Genomic DNA, 18286 nt, shown 5'->3' with positions numbered 1-18286 from the left:
ATATCATTCTCAAAATATTAATTGTATAACCCCACTTACATGACACAAAAGTCCATTACTTTCAATTTATGAAATATTGTTCAATAAAGACTAAATCGTATATGAAAATAGAATGAGACAAACATTCATAGTTATGAAATATTGTCTTGGATAAAATATTGTTATTCAAATAAGTGTCTACTGTCAATGTTTCGCTGTCTCAGGACAACTGTAGAGTTTATTTACAACCACTGGGCCGATGCCACTGCTGGTGGAGATTTATTTCCCCGAGGGTATCACCAGCCCATTAGTCAGCACTTTTGTGCTGACATGAATTATCATTGATATGGTTATATTTATAAATTAACTGTTTACAAAATTTTGAATTTTTGAAATACTAAGGATTTTCTACCTCAGGCATAGATTACCTTAGCCGGATTTGGCAAAACTTTTAGGAATTTTGGTCCTCAATGCTCTTCAACTTCGTACTTTATTTGGCCTTTTAAACTTTTTTCGATTCGAGCGTCACTGATAAGTCTTTTGTAGACGAAACGCGCGTCTGACGTATATACAAACTTTAGTCCTGATATCTATGATGAGTTTATTTACAACCATTGGGGCGGTGCCACTGCTAGTGGAGATTTATTTCCCCGAGGGTATCACCAGCCCAGTAGTCAGCACTTTTTGTGCTGACATTAATCTAATGCTTAGTCCGTTGCTGTGTGTGTTACATTTTAATGTTGTGTCGTTGTTCTCCTCTAATATTTAATGGGTTTCCCTCAGTTTTAGTTTGTTACCCCGATTTTGTTTTTTGTCCATAGATTTATGAGTTTTGAACAGCGGTATACTACGGTTGCCTTCATTAATTATCATTGATATGGTTATATTTATAAATTAACTGTTTACAAAATTTTGAATTTTTGAAATACTAAGGCTTTTCTACCTCGGGCATAGATTACCTTAGCTGGATTTGGCAAAACTTTTAGGAATTTTGGTCCTCAATGCTCTTCGACTTCGTACTTTATTTGGCCTTTTTAACTTTTTTGGATTCGAGCGTCACCGATGAGTCTTTTGTAGACGAAACGTGCGTCTGACGTATATACAAAATTTAGTCCTGATATCTATGATGAGTTTATCTTTAAAGACGTCTAATCCAAAGGTTGGATTCCCATGCACGGCGGTGATGCACAAATTTAGTTGAGTTTTATTAGTTCCCTTGGAATATTGTTTGGTATGCACACTCTTAAACGATCAACTGTTTTTGACCATCGGTTAAATACTGGTGTATCGTCTTACAAAAATGCATTCAAAATATTATAAGTCTTTCACATACCTGGAAGAGAAACTTGTTGTTCCATCGGCGTAGTTTCTAAGATCTCAGATCTCCTACTGATATCTCTGCAATTTACAAATCAACTTTAAATGACAATGATACAATATGTTATCCATCCGATTAAGATAAACTGACATACATTGTAGCATACTACATGATCCTCAACCATGCGTTGGATAGGGGAAGTGCGAGGGTTGCATGCTCACAAACATGAAACCCAGCCACATTCTGTATGTGTCTGTGTTAAGTCAGGAGCCTGTAGTAAAGTGGTTGTTGTTGATTCATGTATGTCATATTTGTTTTTCGAAACTTGTTTTATTATGAATTATGCTGTTAGTTTTCTCAATTGAATTGTTTCATATTTTTCATGTCGGGGCTTTTTATAGCCTACCAAATGATATAAAATTTTCTCACTGTCGATTGCGTATAGCTGACTATAATTGCTTACTTCCACTTCATTTGAAATTTGGTGGATAGTGGTTTCATTGGCAATGATACCACATCCCCTTATTTTCATATTTAGTAATAAAATTGTCCGAAAGGCCAATTCTGTAACAATGAAATGATTTAATCAATAAATTATTAGGGTACATAATGTAATAAAGACAACCACTGTGTATTAATCAAGCACAAGTAAGTCAGTGTAAGTAACAGCCCTTGAATAGTGAAAAATTATAAAATGAAACTTGTAATACTATTGTGTCGAACCCACATTAGATGCTTGATATCAATTTTGTCAAAAACACATCCCGAAACTCCAATGAACACGAAAACACAGGTTTATAATTCTTTGAGGAAATAGTGTTTGCAGATGTTTTATCCTCTATTCATGACAAATATGGTGTTTCTCAGTAGTAGACAAAGCATCAAACAAAAGTGTTTTATATTTTAACAAACATTAATAAGAGTGCTAAACAAAAGAACTTAGAATTCGCAGCAAATCTGAGAATCCAGTATATACACCTACATACATCATTACCCAGTAATGATTTTATAAAATAATGAATCCTTCCTGCTCTCATTTTGTATCAACATGAAAAGGACGACGAAAATTGTGGTCATTAACTTGGATACCAAATTTACATACATATCACACAAAATAACGATAAATAGCAAACTCCTGTATATGTTACACTTAACTATTTTTCAAACATTAACAATCCTCCTTTCCCCAGTAAGAGAGATGGCCTTCAAATTAATGTGATATAAAAAAGATTGGTGATTGCCATTGGGACAACTCTTCACAAGAGACCAAATGACACAGAAATTAACAATTATAGGTCACCGTGTGGCCTTCAACAATGAACAAAACTCATACTGTATAGTCAGCTATAAATGGCCCTTGAATTACAAATGTAATACAATTCAAACGAGAAAACCAACGGCCTAACTTATGTAAAAAAAACAACCAAATGAACAAAAAACAAATATGGAACACAGCAACAAACGACAACCACTGAATTACATGTTCCTGACTTTGGGCAGGTACATACACACATAATTTTCAGGGGTTAAATATGTAAGCGGGATCCGAACCCTACCCCAACCTGATATCAATTATATTTGAATTCTTAAAAATGTTTAAAGTTCTACAAAACAATTGTCATTAACAAACATTAATTCCTTTCTACAGTCTGTACTGTTTTTACTAATGGTCAAAGATAGATCGATATCTTATGATAACACATTGTCGTTTTCGAATGAGAGAAAAAAAACACTAATCATTGCAAATTCTTCATTTAAACAACTACTGAAAGGAAGAAATGATGCATTGCAGATAAGGTTTGAATCTCATACATCTTGACTGTGTGTAACGGCTGACTTTCAAGAGGTAGTGTCGTTCATCCTCATAGTCAAATCAAGCACCTTTTGTAGTTGTCAGCAAAGCCCTGTTAATAAAAATAACGTGAAAAAGCACATAATCTATCAATTGAGATATGATAACATCGAACGATGAGACAGAGGGTATATTTCCACTAAGAAGTCGCACGTCACACTCAGTAACAATGTCACAATCTGGAAAGAAACATTATCGGTATAGTTAAAGAACCAAGACAGCGAAACCAAGTCGATGGTGAGTTGAAACACCAACACATCGTATAGGAAGGTATCCTTAATATCAAGCTCACTAGGAAATATAACATGTAAGCACTAATTGAAATGAAGGTTAGTGAGTGACAGAACATCATCAGTTTTCACTGTATCTGAAATTTTCTTTCTGTATTTCAGAAACTTCTGTATTAATCCTTTTTCATATTTGTACAAAACCCATCAGTTAGTTGGGTGCAGCATACAATTTCAAAATTGTACATTTTTGTTCTTCAATAGATTTTTTCAACATACTTACTTCTTTTTTTAAAATAAAACTCTTCATTAGAGAACATTATAGGCTTCAGAATCAGTACAGTTTGGAAGATATTGTCAAAAGACGCTTTTGTTTGCATTTATCGAACATAAAATCTTCAGGAATTCCTTGACCAAGTATCCAAACTGTTCGATAATCAAAAGGTTCCAATGATGATATTGAATCCCTGGACACAAACACTTTCTGGATCGGGGTGGCGGCCAAAGTAAAATTTGCAAACAACTTTTAAGAATTATTGAAAATTTGACACAAATAGTGCATAGTTAAGGAGTTAATACTTCGTCATTTTTAATGATTGTGATCTTTCAAAATGAAGTTATTTTGTGTTACTTATTTCTATGTGAAATTTGTAAATTTTTGGTCTAATTAAAAAACATCAAAAATGTAGGGCAAGATTTATCCCTTCGTGAACCTTCTCCTTTTATTTGCACTTATTAATAATTGTGCAGAATGTGCGTATTGTTATGCGTTTACTTTTCTACATTGGCTAACGGTATAGGGGAGGGTTGAGATCTCAAAAACATGTCTAACCCCGCCACATTGTTACGCCTGTCCCAAGTCAGGAGCCTCTGACCTTTGTTAGTCTTGTATCCCCGTGTATCTTCGTACAGCGGATATAGGTACTAACCAAGCGGGCATGATCGATTTTGACCTCACACGGTAACAAAAATCTTTGTTTTGTTTTATCAACATTCAGTGTACTTTTCTCAACACCTGAAATTCCTGCTCCAAAATAATTTTCGCATCGATTTTTTCCTATCTATAAGACAATTTTTATATTCTAATAAGAACAATTAACTCGTAAATGCGCAAATAGTTGTGAATGTCAACACCAACTTTCAATTACGATACAATTGTCGAGACATTTACATGTTTTACCTGAAAAAAAGTCAATACAGGGCAAAAGTAATAGTTACCAATCATAAACCTTCCTGTGATTACTCATTCCTTGAAACTATTGGGGTAATAAACGAGTATGAAAATTTTGTTTTCGTATACGGTGTATAGTAACTTAACTATGCACCGTACAGAAGGATTTATGTGGTCAGCTAAACACCGTACACAACGCTTCTTTTCGGAATAAAATATGAAAAAAACATATGCATGAAAGATTTCAATGCAAATTATTGAAACAACTATACTTATTACACACGCACAGTGGCCTTCTATCAGAAAAAGAGTTGCAATGAATATAGAATTATATCGGATGAGACGAGTGCCAACTTCTTTGACAAGTATTTGCTCATGTTTTTAGTAATCTTTCTTGTTTTGGGAAAACAATGAGACATCTCTAATCATCAACCTACGACCAAAGCATTTCTTTGTGTTTAGATTGAGGTACACATTGATATTATGTGAACAAAACAAAGATTTTCGTTACCGTGTGAGGTCAAAATCGATCACGCCCGCTTGGTTAGTACCTATATCCGCTGTACTGATGATACATGGTGTGTATGATTTTTAATTTTAGTTTCTTGTGTATAATTTGGAGTTTAGTATGACGTCCATTATCACTGAACTAGTATATATATTTGTTTAGGGGCCAGATGATGGACATCTTCGGGTGCGGGAGTTTCCTGCTGCATTGAAGACCTATTGGGGACCTTCTGCTGTTGTCTGTTCTATGGTCGGGTTGTTGTCTCCTTGACACATTCCCCATTTCCATTCTCAATTTTATTTGTTTCAAAAAATGAAGTACTTATTTATCCTGTCCAGTACTACAGTCAAAATTTCAGATAACATTTCATTGCAAATAAAATGATAACCATCGCTGGAAGTTAACCATCAATTTTTCACCATGTTACCTCACGTTTTCAAAATATTCTATAGAAATACCAAAATGAAAATGACGGTGCATTGAAACACCGTATATGTTTATATGAATATGAATACATGTTTATTACTCGAAATGTTTTACTGCACTGAAATGTAAGAATAATTTCCTACAACTGTCAAGGAAATATTTTGTTTCGACCCTTTTTCGTGTAACGTACTATGGTTTACAATTGGAAGGTATTACACCTATAGGCTTAAATTGGGAGGTCTTGAAAACTCATAAATGTGCAAATGTGACTCTTAACGCCTTCGTCTATCTGTGAAGAATGTCAGCTTCGACACAAAATCTGACAAAAGGAAAAGTATAACCTATGACGTCCAATAAATTTAACTCACGAGGACAAGTTGATCTGATTGACATGCAATACTTTCCTAATTTTAATTTTAATTCTATTATGAATTATCAAGATAATTAAAACCAAAATTGGCATAAACAAATGACTATCATCAAAAAGAGCTGACGAACTCGCCTATAAATTTTTCACTAGTGTATTTCTCATATTTGGATTTATGTCATTGTCTTGTTTGTTGCAAAATGCTTTTCACCGAGTTTCAAAAACAATAAAACAACCATTTTCCAGTTTCGCTACACAAACTGTAAATAATGAACATGCAGTCATGAAGGACCTTGCATTCATATCCTTTTACTTAGCTTTCTTAATTGGTTTCCTGAATTATGTCTAAAAATTTGAAACAAACATATCAAGTTAGTAAATAGCTGTAAATATGAACAAAATAATCAGTAAATACCTGTAATCACTGAAACAATTAGTAAATACATGTAATTAAAGGTATTTACTGAATTGTTAAGTAATTACGTGTTATTCCTAATTTAACCTATTAACTGTAACTTATATAATTTTCCAATTATGGTAGAAAAACTCTGTTTGATAGGATGATTTTAAATGTCGAATTTACTGGTCTATTTGATCGAACCAATCAATTGCTTGAAAGTGTAGATTATCAAGCGACTGCAGAACGAAATCTTTTTTGTAATGTATGATCAATATTTCTGGAATTGTTAGTTATGATATAAAGGGATAAGCTTATTTCTATAGACTAACTGAAAACAATATATTTAGAAAAACAATAGCTATAGTGAATACATTAGATTAAAAGATTTTGTGAAAAAAAAATCATCAAAGTTTGCCAGAGAAAGAAATGCATAATTATGCAAATCAAAATAAATTCTGCATTTTATTACTTACTGTTCATCTGTTTTTGATCGACATTGTGTTACCCGATTAAGGTCTGTTTTGGAAATGCATTGATAATCTATAAGTATAAAATAATAAGCTATTTACTAAAGTTATTGAGCTCATCTTATTGATGTCTTATTAGCAGTTTGAGATCAATAACATTGCACTAATCATGCTAATTACTGATACTGATTTTTACTGATATTGAAGGTATTTAGAGAAATATATGATTGTTTAGTTTGTGGAAAAATATGCGTAGGGATGTGGGTTCAACAAAAACGCAAAGAAAAACAAGTAATTTATATGTTGTATTTTTATTTCACATGATTTTAAGAGAAAGCTATCATTAATGAGTAACTGTTACAGCAGTTGATAAAGCAATACACGAAGAATACATTATTGCAGCATCACTGCTATATATCATACTGAGAAAAATACCTGAAAATTGAAAATGCAAAACGTGTACAAATGTCATATACGTATCAACGGATGACAGTATCCACATCCATGGTGACAGAATATCTGCATATATACATGAAGAACCGTTTGCACTACTGTATTTGTTCTTGAGTTTGTTTGTGCTGTTTTCCTGTTACGTAGTGTTGTCATTTCAGCGGTATATTTAGCATTGCCACATAAGCGGGAGGTTTGGCTAGGTATATAACTAGGTTCAACCAACATTTTTTTTTATTAAAATGTCATTTACCAATTGCAAGTCAGGAATATGGCAGTTGTCATCAAAATGTTCGTTTCTATGTATGTTGGCGTTTGTGTTTGTTGCACTTATGTGTTTCTATTGTTCCGTTGTTTTCCTCGTATAGTTGATGGGTTACCCTTGGTTTTAATTTCTTACTCGGATTTGTTTGCTCTCAATCGATTGATTTCTTTTAAAAAGCGGTATACTACTGTTACCTTTATTAATTGTTATGTATGACTGAAGTGTCTACAAAAAGATATCACTTATTTAAAAACAACTCATACCAGGTGAAAGTGTGTGACTAGTATTTGAGCAGGTCGTCAAGTAACAGGAACAATCTTCTTGTGGTGGTTTACAAAAGCATGTGTTGTTTGGTTTGATCAGGAAATCATAACCTCGTCTGAAGTCACATCTGCAGGTTGTATCAGTATTACGATTTCCATGGTCATATAAAACTTGACCCTCTTCATTGCAGAATGATTTCAAAAATAAACAGTGTGTACTAACATTTGTGTAAAACCTGATTGGGAATGGTTGATATCTTTCTTTTGAACAAAACTCTGCATCTATTCCTCCACGAAGAACTGCTTTTCTACCTGTAATGATTACGTTGATATGTATCATTTCTTTCCTCACTGGATTTGTGCTGTCATATTTGAGCCAGCGTAATATGTTTTTCCTATACTTTTTAAAACGTTTTTTGTGTTGCAACAGTGCTAAAAAAACACACACTATTTTGGAGACATCCTTCTAATGGAAACGATGTTAATTTTGGTTTGAGAATTCTAACCGTCTGATGGCAACACACCACCTATGATTAATGTTTGACTTATTCACATTTGAATTTAAGAGTTTTTCAATAAGTTGTGTTATAATCTATAGTTGTTGGTGATATGTAAAGGCGTTCAATAGAACTTGCACTAAAGTAAGTGTTTCGTTTTTGTAAACCATTCATAACGTGTTTCAATTTATATGAAAACAAAAAATAAAGCAGTTGGCTGGTTTATTGTCGACATTCTAACCTTCTTGACGATGACAGACAATATATAGCCTTCAAAGGAAGGACAATAAATAATGAATATACGCTAAAATTTGATTACCTGGTTGTTGAAAATCTGATCTTGTACAGTTTTCAGAATATCCATTGATAAGATCATTCTTTAGACAAAAGTATTTTGACGGAACTGCACAGTGACCATTGGCACGCAGTGCCCATTGCGCAGGTTTAGGGCATTTCAGCGGAAATGATACACATAAATGTACCTAAAATAAAGCAAACATAATTGTATGACGGAACCGTTTTCTCTAACAATCTAATGTCTGTCACTTTTCTTTTAAAAATAACGGTATGAAGAGAGAAAAAAAGAAATACGCAAACAGATAATCGAAATAGTCGCCGTTGGAAAACTAAAACTGCAACAATTAAATACAGTTTGAATAACTGTTTTAATCGCTCCATTTGGTGTTTCTACGATTCACAAAGTATTTGTCTGTTATCTAAGAGATTTGAACAAAGGTAAACTACTGTTGATTTTATCTATCGATTCAAATATTCATTAAAATGTGCAAGATCAAAACATGTTTCAATTATTCCATTATTGTGAAATCTTTGTCAATGACTTTAACATTAAAAAAAAGCTGCAAAATGTAAAGGGAACAACCGTTTCAATTTCTTCCGCACAAATTGTAGTGTTTTGACAAGTTGTATTTGTTGTTAAATATTTCTTTGTGTTTCAGATTTGACCTGTGGTTTTATGTTCATCAATCAAAACAGTCAATAAACACTAGTTATCAATCATGTCAGAACACTTATACAAACGCAAAGATGTATTCGTACAAATAAGGAATAAGTTTTTAAATAGTCATCATAAAACTAGGGTGACTTACCAGCATCAATAAATTGAACCACATAACTGTTTAATTCCTGTGTACAATTGTGAAGCCTCATCTGAAAGTTTATGATGAAAACAACACAATTTCGTGTATGAAAACTAAAAAACATATGTTAATATTGTGCTAGTTTGTACATAACTAATGATCGACTTTTTAAAGTACTCATCGTGTTTGTTAAACATAAAAATCGCAATAAACAATAATCCAACGAATGCACAAAATAAATTTTATTGATATGAAAAGGGTTTTTAATATGCTGATAAAAGGGTTTATTGAAATATGTTTGTGAACATACATTGCGTTGTATATTTCTGAATAATATTTGAATTCGTTTGTTCTTACTTCATCAATATATACTCCCTTTGCTAATGACACTAATGTTAGAAATGCAACTAGATCATTTCAATGAAGAGTTAATATGTTATAAATTATTACAGCTAATTTCCTAATGCTTGTATGTAAAACTTTATGTAAAAAATGGCTGTTCTGTTTGCTTTGTTTGAATACATGTTAAATCAAGCTTTTTAATTAAGATTGAAATCTTCAAAAAATATATAGGCATAGTTAAACCGGTATATATCATATTTAAATTAAATTGGACGTTATCCTAATAAATTTGAACAATAAACATAATTGGATGTTATCCCAATAAATCTGTACAATAAACATACAAAGCAAGCGAGCAAACCAAAGTCTTGCTTTACATGCTGTAATTTACTTTTTATATATTTAAAGAAACTCATCGAAGAATTCAATTACTAAAAAAGAATTTAACGAGAAACCGAACAACACATTAATTTACGAATTCGCGTAGACGATAATTATCAGTCTTGTTCTATCACGAGTTGGAAAGGTTTTTTTCTTCAAATTTGAACCTTTGATTAGTTATTCTGGGTTTTTGTTTATACTTTGGCTTTTTTAATGGGAACACAGTTGAAAATGCAGGTAAAAAATCTTTTTTTACGTATTCACAATTTGCTTTGATGCATCTTCATCGACAACGTCTTGGCCAAACCTATTGTAAGTATGACGTCAAAGAAATGAAATTAATAGAGAATATCATATGGCTTTTTCAATATCGCATCCGTATCAACCCGAGACACCAATATAATCCCAAAAGCTCTGCTCGAGGGAATATAAGTTTCCAAAGTAACGGGGGGATCACCAGAAGAGCTCGCCAATGACATTTTATGATACAGTATGGTTGCGAAGTTAGAACGTTTAACATATTTGAAACATACTAATAACTTATATGCAGATTTGTAAGAATACCCACCATCGTAGAAGTTCAGCTTAGTTCTATCATTTTACACTTTTTAAAACTATGATGTCTTTTCAAAACAGGCTTCCCTAATGGGACAAGATACGAAATTCATGTGTGCCATTAAAAGCCGGAAAAGCCGTAAAATGGCGTCTTCTCTTGTTTCAAAGGCGATCTCCAGAGTTTGTGTGTTATAAACACATCTTAAATATATATCGATTCGTTATGCGTCAAAAATAGAATTTCATTCTACATGACAAAATTTTCCTAAAACTTCTGTATATCCCGTACGAAATAAGTAGTAGGATTCCACCTAGACACTAGTAGGAATGAAGTATGAATCTACCTAGAATCAAAGATTCCATATAGAAAGTAGGCGGACATGGAAAATGAACAAAATTCTGACTGGAATTTTTTATCAGTTCGGAAGATCTCTTCTTTCTTATATGGCTTTAAAGGTATGTTGAAAATTGGCATGAAGAAAGGTGATACCTGTACGGTTCAGGACATACCTGGTTTGTAAGAGGTTAAACTTAAGATATAAAATTTAGAAAGCTATAAAAATTGCAAAATTTGGTTGAACAGATAGGGACTTTTAATTGGTGGTCTGACACCTATACGGATCGGAGCTGAAACTGCCGTAGTCTCGATACCCAGACGCATATTTAAATATAGCGTGTGGGGTGATTAACTGGACTGGTCAAATTTTTATATGGGGCGTAACAAATAATTAAATATAGACATATCTATAAAAAGCACTTCAGTTATCCCCACTATATGATTTAAATTGGAAAAAAAAACAGTTAACAGTGTATTAGTATATGTACATGTTAATGATATTCTTGTAGCTCACCCTATGTTGGCCAACTTGCTGATGGGCAATTTTAATGCAAACGTGATGTCAAATAAATAAAACTGCTTCAAAAACCATTTCACACGTATTCCTGTCCTCAGAGTTCTTGTCTGAGTGATTTATAATCATGTAATAAAGATCTATAGTCAAAATTAAGCTTTAATTGGCCGTACTTAATATTCAGATTTCGGACATTTTTTCATTGATTAAAAGTACTTTATAAAGTTTTAATATTTTTTTGTCGTGATTTTTATATAAGACTTGATCATTAACTTCTTTTCTAGTTTAAATTTCTAAAAAAACGAGCAAAAACTGTAATTCCCGGTAATCTTTTTTTCCTGAATTTTGTTCATGTACATTTTTTTTAAAAGACAAACATGAATTGGTAAAGAAAGGTCGAACTAGCATTCACAGACAATAACTAGGTTCCACTCTTTGGGCTTTATTTATAAGGTGTTATTGAAAATTTGTGTTATTTTTAATGAAGCGTTGACCACACACACTTGTCCGGGCTAGCTCCCGCTTTTTCTATGTTCAAACATGTACCTCTTCTGTAAATGGATACATGTTTGATGGAACAAGATTCTAGGCAAGTATCTGTCAGCCTGCTCTGAAAGCTAGCCTAATGCAGTTTTTCGTTACAAAAACGGTAAACATGAAACAAAAACGGTAAATGTAATACAAAAACGGATGTAATATTATCTTCCCATAATGTTACAATTTTCACCGGGGGTGACCCATTACCTGGGTACCACAGACGGCGGCACCCAAACGCCTGTCTCGTTGATTCTGAGGCCCTGTGTAAAAAGTATAGCACTCGTCATAGGCGGATCCAGCCCCCCTTTTTTCGTTGGAAAAATATGGTTGATTATATATAGAAACACTGTAGCATGAGTGAGTCATAATTTCTCCGACCTGTATCCCGAACGGGCTATAATTTAGGACCTCCTTTTATTTTTATATTTATTGTTAATTTCTTTTCGTCCTGAACATTAACATTATTAACTACAAGACGATAACCAAGCAACTCAAAATCAATCTATTCTTATATTATTGCACACCTGTCCACTTTATTCTCTTATTTTCATACTATAAAATACCATTATTCTCTATTTTTCATATTATAGCACACCACTATTCTCTATTCTTTATATTGTATCACATATTTGTCTTCTAAACATGCATGAAATAGTTGCCACTGGACGTTTAGCAACCTACCGTCAGTATATTGTATCACCGTTTGTCTCTTTTCTTTATTTTTTTATCCATTTTTCTTAGTTTTGTCTCATTATTCTCATTTTTGTTAATTCCTGTTATAATTTATGCTGTCCTTTTTATATACTCTTTCAGACATCTGATGCATTTACCTTACAAAAAAGCACACATCAAGTTACGTCTATGTAAAGAAAAACATCTCATACAAATACTAAGATTGCAATGTAGAAAAACTTCCTTAACAACTATTACTGGCAGATCAGTGAGATCACACAATGAGCCAACTCAATTTTCATTTATAAAATTAAATGATCTACAAACTGAAAACGACAGAATAGTCTGAATGTTTCTTAGCTGTTACACCAATAATCGCCTAATCCTTTTGTGAAAAAAATATTTAGGAACCAACCTTCACACAATACCACTTTGCAAGTGAACCCCGTGTCTATAGAGAAATACAGAAGTTAACCAAGCATTCAAGAAACCCAATACTCTTTGTCGATTGGATTCATGTTTGAATCATGCACATGGAAAAGATGGAATGGGATTTATCCCATACTGCAAGGTAACTTGTGAAAAAAAAAATAATAACTCAAAAATATATTCTACTTCTCCAACTCTTATAATATCCACCATGTATTAGCATGCAATATAGGACAGCTTCACAAGAACAATAATTTCTCCTGTGAACCTTTATATAAAAACTAGAGGATCTCAAGAGCCTGTGTCGCTCACCTGTTACTGTATTTACTGATGTCGGCCATCTTGGTTGGTAGGCGAGGTCATTAGACACCTTTTTAAAATAGATACCCTAGTAATGATTGTGGCCAAGTTTGGTGAAATTTGGCCCATAGTTTGAGAAAAGAACATTTTTGTACAAGTTACAAAAATAACGAAAAGTTGTTCAATATTGACTATAAAGGACAATAACTCCTTAAGGGGTTCTCTGACAATTTTGGTCATCTTGACTTATTTGTAGATCTTACTTTGCTGAACATTATTGCTATTTACAGTTTGTCTCTATCTATAAAAGCATTCAAGATAATAACCAAAAACTGCCAAATTTCCTTAAAATTACCAATTCAGGGGCAGCAACCCAACAACAGATTGTCCAATTTGTCTGAAAATTTCAGGGCAGATAGATCTGGACCTGATCAACAATTTTACCCAAATGTCAGATTTCCTCTAAATGCTTTGGTTTTGAAGATAGTGCCAAATTTACATTTTACCCCTGTGTTCTACTTTTAACTATGGCGGCCATCTTTGTTTGATGGCCAAGTCATCGGACACATTTTTTAAACTAGATACCCCAAGGATGATTGTGGCCAAGTTAGTTTAAATTTGGCCCAGTAGTTTCAGAGAAGAAGATTTTTGTACAAGTTACAAAAAATGACGAAAAAGTTGTTAAAATTGACTATAAAGGGCAATAACTCCTTAAGGTGTTGACTGACAATTTTGGTCATGTTGACCTATTTGTAGTTCTTATTTTGCTGAACATTATTGCTGTTTACAGTTTATCTCTATCTATAATAGTATTCAAGATAATAACCAAAAACTGCCAAATTTCCTTAAAATTACAAATTCAGGGGCAGCAACCCAACAACAGGTTGTCCGATTTGTCTGAAAATTTCAAGGCAGATGTAGATCTTGACCTGATCAACAATTTTACCCTGTCAGATTTGCTCTAAATGCTTTGCTTTTAAAGATATAAGTCAAAATATACATTTTACCCCTGTGTTCTATTTTTAGCCATGGCGGCCATCTTGGTTTGATGGCCAGGTCATTGAACACATTTTTTAAACTAGATACCCCAAGGATGATTGTGGCCAAGTTTGGTTAAATTTGGCCCAGTAGTTTCAGAGGAGAAGATTTTTGTAAAAGTTTACGGACGACGGACTACGGACGCCGGACGCCAAGTGATGAGAAAAGCTCACTTGACCTTTCAGGTCAGGTGAGCTAATAAGGTAATTGGTATGATTGCTAACGAGGCAACAACCCAGCAAATGAGTTAAAATGACATGGATATACGCAAATGTAATCACTGCATGGCATTCAATATTAAGAAAACTCCTTACCATATAGTCAACTATAAAAGGGCCCGACATGAAAATGAGATAAAATGAAAACTAACTGTTTAATTGTTTAATATATGATTTTTAATTTGTTAATACAAATCTTATTTCACTGACATACATGTATCTGACAACTGTGTTTCTTGATTTTTGTGTTATTTACTCAATATACGTCTGTGTACCTTTTTTCGCTTTGTGGTTGCTGTCAAAATAATGTTTACCTATCATTTTTGGTACTGTGGTTTATTTATACTGATTGATGCTTCAGTAATGAAAATAAATCTTTCAGTTTAAATCTTGTTCTTATAAAATTGAAGCATGTTTATGATACAATGAAAATCCTGAATATCTACTCTTTTTTTAATTCTTCACATTTTACACATAAAATCTGTGTCCAGAAATCATCATTCATTTGGTTTGTCTACAAAAGAAATTAAATATTTAAATCCTATTAATTTTTGGTCACTAGCATAACATAAAAACAAATTGTTTGAAAAAAAAATCATAGAAATATTTTGTATAAATTATTGTCCTGGTGCAAGCTTAATCCCGCTTCGGGGTGCAAGGTTATCTCGCTGCGTTGAAGACACGACCCATTGGGGGCATAGGGCTGTTTCCTGCTCATTAGACGGGTCGGTGTCTCTTTGACACATTCCCTGTTTGTATTCTCTATCCAAACCATGCATGGATTTTTCTCATTGTTGAAGGCCATACAGTTGCCTATAATAATTACTCACATCCACTTCATTTGAACTTGAGTGGATAGTTGTCTCATTGGTATCGAATGTTCAGTGTTTTTCTCTTGTCATGGTTTTGTCTCTCCTCCCCCCCTTTTTTTTTTACACATATCAAAATGCAAACTCCCTTATTCAGATGGATACAACAAACTTATTTTGAATGAAGGTAATATTACGGCGTCATAGCACTTTTCCATCGAGTATTTATGAAGTTAAAGATACTACACACCAACCCAAAAATGTATTTATAGCGTATACAATTGTTCGAGTGGTCCCAGTCAACACAAAAAGTTACAGTGTGTGTTGTTATAATATCTTACCAAGGTTGGATGTGCTGTTTTTTTTTTCCTTCGCAGCCATGGAAGCCATGCTGTATGGTGTTTTCCATAAATTGTATGTCGTCACAAAAAAAATATATATAGGTTTAAACAACAATCGGTACACTCGGGCTTTTCAATAGTGTTATCGTAATTATTGGTTATTCGTTTGGACATTATGTTTAATAACAAGCTAAAAAGGCCGATACTATTCCGAATGTCATAATAAATTACCATTTTTATATCACTTTTCATCCAGACGCTATACTTTGAAAAATAAAACTGCTGGATGATCGAGACTAGTACTGCCGGAGAGTTTGAAACGGAAGTCTTGTCTATGGTTTAAAAGTCCGTCCTTCATTTTTGTTTTCTCCCAAAATAACCGAAACTGAATAATCACACGAATTGACGACAAATGTGACTATGAGAAGCATGATGATTAATTTATTGTGGAAGAAAGAGAAGCGACACACAAAATGAGGTCTTCTCGTTTAATAGTATACGTGTATATTACGGCATATCTTATTATAAAATCAGAAAAAAACATATATTTGTGAACATGGCAAGTATATATTTTTGTTATCATGTTTCAGATAATAATGATAAAACTTCGGTGACAACATTAAGAGTTTGAACCACAATACTGTTGAATTCCTTTTTCTAGTGTGGTGTTATATATCTGCAATAATATAATTGAAGCAATAAATCAGAACATTAGTCCAAAATATAAAATATATATGTTTGTTTGACTAACATATGACATGTGACAGTTAATATACAACTTAAAAGGACTAATTCTCGAATGCCATGCTTTATGCTCTATGCTCATTTAAACATGGGTAGGCATTATATTTGTCAATATCTTAATACTTATACCGAGCGTTAGCGAGGTATATATGTTGACAACTATAATGCCTACCTATGTTAAAATACGAATAGAGCATGGCATGATAGAATTATTTCGATTTTAATAGGAATATTTTAAAGTTTTGTACTTCAAAGCGGACCTATAATACACGCTTGAAATGTCGCCATTTTGATTTGCAGATCGAAAATCGTTATAGAAAATCAACAGTTTAACAATGAAAAGGAACAGACACATTTAAACTTACTTTATAAAAAAAATATTTAATTTCCTAGCGAGCAACACCATAAGAAATGTCCATTTTTTTTAAACTCCGACGTTGTTCAAAATTCATCTGACGTTGCAATTTCAATTTCAAGTAAACTGAACTAAATATTATTTAATGCAAAAATAAATTTTGATACCTATTACCCACCATGATGACCAGAAATCTCAAATCAAATCGATGAGATAATCAAAAGTTGAAGCTAAGATGCATTCGATGAATACAAATACAAATACAAATAACAAAAACATAAAGTTGACGTGGTCGGGTACTTGTAAATCCCAACAACACAAAGATTTATATTTCAACAAAAAGGAGTGTATCGATTTTGAAAAGAGATACATATATATAAAGAGGGGCGAAAGATACCAGAGGGACATTCAAACTCATAGATCGAGAATAAACTGACAACACCATAACTAAAAAGGAAACAGAAAAAAGAATAGTACACAAGACACAACATAGAAAACTAAAGACTAAGCAACACAAACCCCACAAAAAACTGGAGGAGATATCAGTTGCACTGAAAGGGTAAGGAGATTCTGATCCAAATGTGGCATCCGTCGTGTTGCTCATGTTATAAAAAACCCGGTAAATAGTCTAATTTGGTGGTCACATTCGTGAAAAGGGAACAGCATTATAGTTGCGACAGAAGGAACATATCCGATTACCTCAGTGAAACGGGTATTCTATAACGGTCAACAAACTCGTGATGGCGTCCTTAAAATTTACGAAGGGATGATTTCAACTTCACCATTTGGAACTTTTGGTTTAATAGCTTCCTTGTGAGCAGCAACCCTCTATCAAAGAAATCATGATTAGAATTACAAGCCCGGGAAGATCGTATCAATATGGAGATATATACTCCGTATGCAGGCGCTGCTGGAATGGTGCTACATAGAAATCGGAATTTCACAATTGGGAAGCTGAAATCATCTCTTTTGTCGTAAAGATTTCTTTTCAACCGACCCTCATTGTCAATTTGAAGATGTGAGTCAAGATATAAGGCGGACTTTACTGTATCTGTCGTATCCTTTATTTCTATTTCGATGGGATAGATGCGTGTAACATACATTGTAGTCACCAACATTTGAATTATTCAGTGAGATAACATATTCATCTATATAGCGGAAAGTAAAATTAAAGGATATTGATTACTTCCTTTCTTTTTTCACTTGCTATGATGTATTTGGCTTGATTAGAAATGGGTTTGTACATGTATTGTAATATAAGTGTATTTGCTACAGTTAATGTTCCAAAAAATAGAGTGGGTTCTGAATCATGTTTTGTTATCATATTAATTTATTTATTTATCTTTTTTTTAATTTATTCTATTAACTAATCTAGTTATTCATTTATCTACTTATTTAAATATTTATCAAATTAGCCGTCTCGTCAC

General features: G+C 33.0%; 1 long non-coding RNA gene across 1 annotated transcript; it reads right to left on the bottom strand.

The window, feature by feature from the left end:
* Positions 1-1313: 1313 nt before the first annotated feature.
* Positions 1314-8660, bottom strand: LOC139512299 (uncharacterized). The gene is made up of 4 exons (XR_011662242.1): positions 8510-8660; positions 7694-8005; positions 6722-6788; positions 1314-1377 (listed from the first exon to the last, which is right to left on the bottom strand). It is a non-coding gene; the product is annotated as an uncharacterized lncRNA (long non-coding RNA).
* Positions 8661-18286: the final 9626 nt, after the last annotated feature.

This window comes from Mytilus edulis, chromosome 2, assembly GCF_963676685.1.
Source record: "Mytilus edulis chromosome 2, xbMytEdul2.2, whole genome shotgun sequence".
Classification (NCBI taxonomy): Eukaryota; Metazoa; Mollusca; class Bivalvia; order Mytilida; family Mytilidae; genus Mytilus; species Mytilus edulis.
Note: the sequence above shows the minus strand (reverse complement) of the source record. Positions and strands in the feature narration are given on the sequence as shown.